The following is a 9,999-nucleotide window of genomic DNA, read 5'->3' as shown; positions in this document are numbered from 1 at the left end:
ATTTCTTAGTAATTGTCTGGTATGCATTTCTTTCTCTGCTTTCAATTTTTCTTTCTCATATTTTAAATATGTCTTTCATAAGTAGTTTGTGGATGAATTTTTTAAGGCCTAATTTTTACAATCAGTTTAACTAGTAACTTGAATTCACTCATGAATATTATCATTACTGATATAATTGTTTTATTTTGTGCCTTTGGTTTTCTTTACTTTGTTTCTCTTTTCCTGCCTTTGACTATATTGATCAGATTTTCTCTGGTTATTCTTTCTTCCCTCCACTAGCTTGCCATTACACATCCCATTCCTATTCTTTTAGTAGTTCCATACATACTTCGTTTCAAAAAGTTTAAAAAGTACTCTCTTTATTATGTCCTAAGATCAGCAAAGATTTTTTTTTTAAGAGAGAGAGAGAGAGAGTCAAAGTTCTCTCTGGAAAAATAAACTGAGCAAACTTAAATTTTCTGAAAACTTGAAGTCACAGTATACTGATCTAGACAATAAATAGTACTTCAGAATTGAGTCATTTCTGTGCCTTCATTTTATGGGGATGAAGAAGAGACTGGAAGAGATCTCAGGGACCTCCTAGTGAAGGAGGAAGTCATTAAGAGCTCAAAGTTTCAGCAAGTCTACTTAGGGGGCTCTCACACCCCTCTGGTTGGATCTTCCTCTTCCTCCCATATGCCAGGAACCCTCCACAGACTCTCCACAGACTTCCCGCATATTCCTTGGACCGCTGTGAGATGGGGGCAGATGAAAGTCCCAGTGTGGACAGACCTGGTAGCCCACTTGTGATTTCTGTGAGGCATGGTCATACTCTGCTTGGGAAGTTTGACCGTTCTTCACGAAGTCTCCAGGAAACTCCTCCTCCCTCCTGAGGAGCTAGACTTGCTGTTCTCTTTTGGAATTCCTGTTAATTCCAAGTCCTCTGTTTCCTGGTTCAACTCCAACTCTTCATTACCTTCTTGTTCAGTTTTCTGTTCTGGCTGCGCCTGCCCTACAGATGGATCCATCAGTCTGTCCAGCCCCAAGGGTGGGAGTGTATTGATATCCAGAGGATTCTGTACAGAGCCATGGTGGTCCCTGGCCAGGTGTTCTGTTCTCCAAGGATCCTAACCAGATTCTGGATTCTGGCAACTGGTTATCCCTGTAAGGACAAGACCACAATGAAGGAAGAAGTCAGAGTTAGGGATGTGGGACCGGGTTCAGGGTAAATATACAGACTTAATGGTTTGTTAGGATGCCTTCAGTTGCAGGAACCAGAACACCTCACTTAAACTGGCATAAGCAAGGAGGTTATTTATTGATTTATGGGCTTAAAAAGTCTCAAATGGGTCTATTTTTAAGTGATGCGCAATCTAGTGGTTTAAAAGATGTAACAAATCCTCACGGTTTTTTTCCTCTATTCTAGCTCCAATTCTCTTGTATTATTTTATTTATACAGGACCTCACCTTATGGTCCTGAGAATGCTGCCAATAGCTCCCTGAGCTATTTCTTTATTATTTGTGTCTGCAGTGGAAAAAGATTATCCTTGACTCAGCATTTCAAGGAAAAGTTCTGGGACACTTGAGGTCACTGGCCCACTACTGGTTCAGTCACTCTAATCTAAGAAAGAATGCTCTTATTGGTTTAGTGTATCAGATGATACTCCCCTGGATCAGAAGTACAGTCCGTTTCCTTGGAGCTACATGGATCCAAATTTCAAGAATCAAGAGATGTTGGACAAAGAAGAAGTTGCGCTGGCAGGGGCAGAAAAATGTCCATTGTGCTCAGATATACATGTCTTAGCAGCTATGGGATCCAACAATTCCTCTCCTTTTTATTTCTGATTTTTTTACCTCAACCAGGGAGACCCCTTTGTAGTTTCTGTAAAAATGCTATCAATATGACTTCAGTCTTTTCAGTCAATGTTTCTTCTACCTGGCTGTTCCCAAACCCACTTCTTCAGGAAAAAGTTGCATCAGAAATAATATGATATTCCATTAGATTTATAGACTTTCTCATTGTCTAGAAGGCACTATTTTGATCAAAAGGTTTTAATGGGCAAATTTACCTGCATATAAGTCACTGTGGGACATCTGATGCCCCAGTTGATGGTTTAAGTATCTGCCTTCAGCTCAGGTCATGATCCAGGGGTCCTGGGATTAAGCCCCACATCAGGCTCCCTGCCCAGTGGGAATCTGCTTCTCCCTCTGTCCGTCCCCTGCTTGTGCTCTCTCTTCCTCTTTCTCTCTCAAATAAATACATGTCTTAAGAAAAATAAGTCACTATCCAGGAATTAAGGACTAAGGTGTCATCTCTGTTTTGTTTGGGATATTTCTCTGTTTGTTATTATTACCTTGAGTATGCTTAATAGTAACCACTAAAACAAAATGACAAGTGTCAAATCAGCTAAAAGTTTGCACTTCTCAGTTAGAGGTTTATAATATCCTGGGGTATCCTATATACTGGATACATGATGTCCAGGAACATTCACTCTATACTTGTACTATATTTATGGAAAGTAGTATATTTCTAACAGAGAGAGGGGGAAGGAGAAACTTTTGACTCACTCCCACATAGGTCTTGACTCTCAGAAGAAAGAGCCACATATTTATCTCATACAAAACTGGTCAATCTTGCTAGAGTCATTTCAGATAAAATTAGAGTAAGTTTAGCTACCATGCAAGCCATATTGCTGCCAGCAGAACAAAATGCTGGTTGATCCCTGTTTCACTTTCCCTACATGCCCACAGTAAACTAAACTCTATATTGCATAAAGCTGCCTCATGTTAAAAAGTAGCCACCCATTGCGTGTCACAGTACCAATCCCAGAGGCACAGATGTATAGGGTGGGTGCGGGCCAAGGAAAAAACTAAAACACTGTAGTCTGGACAATGGATACTCAAAAGTCTAAGACACTTTTCTTCTACCCACACATTTTTCAATGTGTGTTAAAATCCATTTGAGAAGGAAGCATGACAATGAGTCTGAAGAGAGACGGATGGGTGTAAAGCTGGCAAACATTCATTGGCTTGAGTTTACCAATGCCTTGGACGCTCACAATTTCCAACCACCCTTGTATCTCAGAGGAGGCTACCTGAGGAAGAGCCCAGCTCCCTAAGTACTTGTGACACAATATATGTACTCCAGGCAGCTCTGGCTCAGACTTTGTCACCTTATAAATCCTGTGTCCATGTCAGTACAAGAGTTCCAGCTTCCTGCTGGAGAAAGCCCTGGTGACCCCAGGACTCACCAGCTCTCTGTCCTTGCCATGGCTGTGAAGGTTGCTGGGTCTGCAGGTTGGCCCGGGCCCAAAAGTGCTAGTTCTTTGGACTGTCTTGAGTGAGAGCCTCAGCTGGAGAGGAAATGTTGCGCAACGTCTTTTGTCACAGATAAGACGTAATGAGTCCAGAGGATGTGTGATTAAAGGGAGCTCACAGGAAGTAGGGCTGGAAATTTTTGAGAACCATTTACAAGGCTTTTTACCTAGTCACATGAGTCAAAAAAAAAAAAAAATTAAAAGCATCAAAGAGTAAAGGGCAGCTATTTGATTGAGATTGTGAAGGTAAATCCATTGAGTTTGAGGCTGGTGGGCTAGAGAAATGGAGGAGGAAAAAGGTTGACATGGAAATAAAAGTTACTCATAATTACCCCAGATCTGAATTGATCAATCTATCTCTCTGAAGCTCACAATAGCTATTAAGTAATGATTTGACATTGTAAGGCCTGTGGCTGAAGACACCAAGTTTAAAAAGAAAACAGTGTACTTTCTTCTTCATAGCCAGGAGAGAGGGTAAGGCAGGACATGGGAACTGAGACTTAGGGAAATAAGCTGCTGAGAAAGGGTGAGTTCTTTGAAGAGACAAACCAATAAATACACCATGGCAGGAATCGGGAAACCTAGTGTCAGAAATTCTGACAGCACAATCCATGGGGATTTTCACATGGACCCATGGATTTGAAGATTAGAGACAATTTATTGTTTTCCTTAAATTGGTGGTGTGGCTGCTAGCAACATAAAAGGCCATAATTCCACAAAATAGTATTTTAATGAGTGTAGACTGTTCTCTCCATAATATCAGAGGCATGGTGTGGTGGGGAAAAGAGTGAATTAGGAGTCAGGAAATCTGGGATCTAGGGTTGGAGATGCCCTGTAGAAGCTCCTGCTTGCCCATTGCTTTGTCCCATCTGTCAAATACAGTTTGAATTAATTGTTCTTTAAGAAATATTCTAGCCTTAAATTTTAGTAACTTCAACAGATTGAACCACAACTAGTAATTAGGTTGCAGTTTTATTTAGTCAGATTATCTGTATGGAATTCAAATCTTACTAAACACCCTGAATTGATAATACCCGGAATAGGGATTTATTTGGTAGAATGCAACCCTATGCCTTCCCACCACTTACGCTTTTTGCCTTCTTGATTCTGTTTGTATCGCTTTAAACATGTTGTTTCCACTCAGACTGTAGAGGAGACATGTTGTAGGCATCAAAATAAAATATGTAATTATTGAAACTCTTTAAGAGAAGCTTTGTGACTGCCATTTTACAGATAAAGAAACTGAGGCTAAGGTAAATGGCCTAAGGTCACAGTTCTAATAAAATGGCAAAGCTGAGGTTTAGTTTCCAGAGTTGCTTCAAAGGCCATGTCCCTTTCCAGAGACCAGATGCCCCAGCTGAGTGTCCTTAGGAAATGGGCTCTGAGCCAGTTTTAAAATACTGTCTGCCTGAACTCTACGCCCAGTCATACCCCCCATGACAGAGCACAGGCTAACAGGGCTCAAGAGACCTTGGTTATACCATAGCCAAGGTTGCCACCAACCTTAGGGATTTGGGAAAGGGTTGAGTCCCACACATTCCCTTCTGCTATTTTGAGATTTGAAATGCTATTCACACAACTCAATCACTTCTTCAGATGTGAATATAGTCTGTGCTTGGAAGTGCAATTTTTGTTCTCTTATTGGTAGCTTGCCTACTTGTCAATCAGTGTGCGCAGTAACCAGGAAGCACCTTATGAAGAAATTAGCAGACAGCTGGAATCTGACTCTACTTTGCTATATTTGGCCAAAACTAGGTTTGAAAAACATCTCAGAGTTAGGACAGGGTTCCCAGGTGCCTTGGGAAAACTTCCTGGCTGCCTTTCAGTGAATCCCAACTATTTCAATTCTCACGTGGGGGAACAAGAGAGATGAAGAAGAGCTTCACTTCTTTTAGGCAGAACCACAGCATGAAGTCCATGTGACCTCCAGTGAGGAAAAATTAATCTAAGAAATTGCATCACCTGTAGGTTGTTTTCATGAATTCTCTCCTTCCCCCTTCAAAAAAAAAAAAAAAAAATACAACGAGGATACGTATGTTAACTCTTTAAAAAGAATATGGGGGAGATGTGTGTATCACCTTCTGGGAAAAATAGATTTAAAAAAACCTGATAATTGCCACTTTAATTTGCACCTCTGTAATAACTGCATTTAATCCTTTTCCTGCTGTTATAAGGGAAAAAGCAAAAATATACATACTTATTAAAGTAACATCTCCTCAATGTTAAAAAAAGTGACCACATTTTCCCAAAAGAAAAAAAAAATGGCCTCAGTTCATTTAACAGAATACATTATTTACTCTAAGAGAAATTACAGCTTTAAGAATTGAAATCAGTGGCACCTACATGTGAGTAAACATTAGGCCAGTGTGTCCTGAGAGGAAGGCATGGTACCTGTTTTCATGTAAATGATTACAAAGAGTCATTGTACTAGGAGCTTTAATACTGCCCAGGACTTACAGGATTGCACTCATGAGCAGTAAATCTGCTAACACAAAAGTCCTCCTCCTGGCTTGGAGTCCTAAGTCCTATTCCGTGGTTCCCTCAACTGTAGGATGTAATGATCACCCAGCCCAAGGCTGCTGGGGAGCAGAACCAGATGGTCTTCACCTACAGAACTGGCATACCGACAGGAAGGCATCATAAGAACAGGGATTATTTTGTAATTAGGATCAATCCTGGCATGAAAAAGTTGGGTTTTCAAAAGGTGCATTATGACTGAAAGGAATTATGGCTGATTTTCAAAAAAGACTTGGTTTTTGTTAAACTCGACGTTCTGAACCCTAAAGCAAACACCCGCAGAAGGAGCTCTTCCTCCAGCCCATCTGGCTAGAGTTGTCCTCACTGCGTTTGCCAGGTCGAGGGATGGTTCTTGTGTAGGTTCCTGGGGCTCTTTGCACACTGACTACACTTTAGAAACTCATCACGCAGGCTGCTCAGGGCTTCCTACAGCTAAGGCACGGCTCTTCTAGGCAGGTTCCAGAAGACCTTTCACAGTCTTATGCCAGGAATCCTTCGGAAATGATGCATCAGTAGCATCTGTCCTGTGCAAGTTATCCCAATGCATAAAGACATAGATCGTTGCACATTTAAATTTTTCAAATTAATAAAACCACACATACGCACGCTGATCAGGGTTGTTTGTCTATCTATCGATCAATCATTTTCCTAATATGTTGGAATGCAACTCCATCCTTTCCCCTGCTTGTGCTTTATGCCTTCCTGCCTCTGTTCTCATGACTGTAAACATGCTACAGTTTCCGCTAAATAAGACTGTAGAAGAACATTGATTTCTTTGAACTGACCTGTCAACATCTTTTGGGAGGAAAAGTAATATACACACATCTTTTGTGTGTATATTATTTTTTTTCTCTCCCATTCCTTGTATGTGTGTATACTGTGGTGTGTACGTGTCATAACATTTTGACAATGAGGCTATCGTCAGGGGTAGTAAATTTCCCATTAATCAAGGCATTTAAGTATAAATAAGTTGGTGACTTGGCAGAGGCATTCCAGAAAGAAATTTCTTACCATGTCTCCATAGTCTATGGATACTTTAATATGTGGTAAGTATAACGTTACAGTATGGAGGTTGTTGATTCGAGTGTAAACATGTAAAAATGCCAGTTTTCTAGGGTAGGCTTTCTCGTATGTTCTCGTATCATCTATAATCCCATCTAGTTATAGATATTAACAAAGAGCTCACAGGTGAGTATAAGTGAAAAATTGAGCACACAATTTCAGTAGAGATACAAGCAAGCTATACCATCATTATTTGTAAAGGCATGGAACAAATTTAGATGAAAGTTCATGATTAACAACAGAATTTATGTGGTGCATATAAATCCATATTTAAAATAATTCTCTTATATTTGTGAAATTTTGATAATTAGGTTATGAGATCTCATCAGTTGATAAATATTTTTTGGTGTCAGCTCTGCTATTTTCTGCTTCATCCCCTTTCCCAGGCTCACATTATCAGTATCATCTTAAAACCCCAGGCGTCTATTTGCAATGATTAAATCAGTGCCAACTACATAATGTTATCTGCAAATACCTTTAACTGGGCCCAGGTAAACTGCACTGTGTCCTAACATGCAGAACACAAACAAACGGATGGCATCGACGCAGCCACCTCGTGTAATGGAGCCCTGTCCTTACCTCTCTCCTGTGATGTGACACCCAGCAGGTGGCTTCACGGGATGCAGCCACTACAGCCACCCAGGGCCCGTGTTCAGAAATGCCCCACCGTTGGCACAATGCTCTATCATCACAGTCTTGAAATCGTTGATAACTTTATCTTCGAACTTGTGTTCTGAGAAGCAATAGTTTAGCAATTTTGAGAAGAGGTGAAATTATATGATTTGGAGAGTGGGGGTGGAGGGCACGGTGAACTGATGAGGACAATAGGGTAGGGCTGTCTGGCAATGTTGGAGCTTCATTGGCTTGGTGACCATAAATTTGTCATTGTCTGTACGACCTTCTCTAGTTATGTTCACCCACATAGCCTAGGTAGGAAGCAGCTGAAGAGTTAAACTTCAGGAGGGTTGAAAGCTGTAGAGGCAAACACAATGGAGGAGAGCAAGGAGCATGCAAAAGCACTTGAAATCCAAGCTGGGTGAGAAGGAAAATAATGACCTTGTGGGAGGAAAGTCACTAATGAACAGATGGATTGCAGGCCCGATGAGTTTAAAGAAATGCTTTGACTGCCAAACTATAAGTTAGTTGGGAACACAAGAAATCCTGGTTAGTTAGGGGTGGGAGGCAGTTGAAATGAAGACTTTGGAGAAGGCACAGTTATTGGTAATTAAAAGCTGGGCGACGTGGAGATGTGAACATGGGAATGCATCACTGAGATGCGAGATAAACGAAATGCGTGTGAAAAGGTTCAGACACAGAGCTCTGGGGGCTGAGGACTGCATTTTTCTGAGGTCTCAGCAGTGACAGCAGTCCAGGAGGAGAGAGGGGAAGCAAACTAAAATCTTACATGGGTGATGGTAACCAGGAGGAAGAGCAGGTGTTCTCACCTATGCCATGTGTTCAAGGGGGCACAAATCCCCTTCACATTAAAGAGAGAAAAGTGAGATTTCAAGATACAGTGAATACGAGAAAGGAAAGAATGTTGTCAAGCAATGAGGAGAGAGGAGAAAAATAATTTTTAAAAATCATTTAAAATGTCTCATTACTTCCTGCAAAGATTAGGTCTGTCACAGTTCCAGTCAGAATCGGGAAATTACTGATTCATTAGGTTAGCTTTGTCAGCTGAGCTGGATTTGTCTCCACACTTTCTTCTGTGGATTCATATGTTTCAGGTTAAGATACCATGAGGATCATGAGCAACATGGGATCACTGGACACACAATAGTTTCAACCTGGCCACACTATCAGAGTCTTAATGTGGAAGAGTGGGATTCAGGTTCCAAGGACCCATGGGAGTGTGAGACAGCCTCAGCTATTGGGACACAAGACAGGGGTGCCAGCAGCCTGACTTCCACTGGGGCAGTGACTAAGTTTCGGGAGCAAATGGGATGGAGGAAATATAGGGACTCTCACAGAATGGCTCTCATAGAGAACCGCTTCATAACACAACCATACCCACTGCATGCAAGAATTCAATCTTTCTATAATTTATAATGGCATTTATTTATATCCCAAGGCTGTGTTAGCATGCATATGTTTCACTGCATCAGTCTTTAGGACTAATATTCAAACTGAAACATTAGGCAAGAATCCACATCTTCTGCTAAGATAACTGCAAAGAATGCATCTGCCCAGCTGTTCTGGGTCACTGGCCACACTGCTGTGATCCTCTGTATTTTCTGGCTAAAGGATTTGCTCATCTACAACAGATGCCCACTTTTGTGATATGGCATAAAAGCAGAGCCCAGTGGACCATCACATAGGATCATTAAAATGCTGAAATGTTGCAGGTTTGGTATATTATTTTTAACTAGCTTCTCTAATAAAATCTCATAATTAATCTGGGTGCTTAGGAAATAGGATGCTTTAAGCTTTTAAAAGTTATTGACTGTTCATCGGAAATGCTTTCCTTCTCTCCCTCAACCTCTTTACTAGCTGAAACTGGCCATAATTCCGGGTGTTATTTTCATTGAAGAATCACAGGTCTAGCTCTAGAAAGAACCTTGGAAATGATGACATTGGATGAGTGACTTATCAAAATCATGCAGTTAGTTAGGGGCAGAACCAGATTTAAAAATATAAACTGGTGAAATAGGAGCCCAAGAATATCCTCTAGATTAGTTTTCTTCACTCAGTCTCTGATAATAGAATAAATGACTTTTTACTGAAAATACAGAAATACATTTCAGATTATTTGGGGTCTCTGGTTGTTGACAGAATATAATTTTCCTTCAGTGGATATTTGAAGATATTTTTCTGTTCATATTATTATTCTTAATTTTAGCCAGTGTCACTAGTCAAAAAAAAAAAAAAGGCAAAGAAATGTTAATTTGCAGCAAGCAGAAAACCAAGGTTGCTTTGAGTTATACATGGACTTTTTGATGTTATTATCAATTTAAATAAAAGTTCTACATCTCCCTTTAGATGACTTTTGCAAGGTCATTGCTTTTGGATGAGTCATCACACTGCTCCTGGAAAATGACTTTAGGAATAAGCCATACGGAGATTTGAAAGAGCCTTGTTTCTCACTACGACAGTTATGCAAGTGGAAAGAATAGCCTTGAAT

The 9,999-nt window shown here is 40.5% G+C and overlaps 1 long non-coding RNA gene across 1 annotated transcript; it reads right to left on the bottom strand.

Moving 5' to 3' along the window:
• Positions 1-342: 342 nt before the first annotated feature.
• On the bottom strand, positions 343-5,572 carry LOC111092283. Its single transcript, XR_005354992.1, has 2 exons — positions 3,231-5,572; positions 343-1,141 (listed from the first exon to the last, which is right to left on the bottom strand). It is a non-coding gene; the product is annotated as an uncharacterized LOC111092283 (long non-coding RNA).
• Positions 5,573-9,999: the final 4,427 nt, after the last annotated feature.

This window comes from Canis lupus, chromosome 2, assembly GCF_011100685.1.
Source record: "Canis lupus familiaris isolate Mischka breed German Shepherd chromosome 2, alternate assembly UU_Cfam_GSD_1.0, whole genome shotgun sequence".
Taxonomy (NCBI): domain Eukaryota; kingdom Metazoa; phylum Chordata; class Mammalia; order Carnivora; family Canidae; genus Canis; species Canis lupus.
The sequence above is the reverse complement of the archived record's forward strand: the minus strand, read 5'-3'. Positions and strand labels throughout refer to the sequence as shown.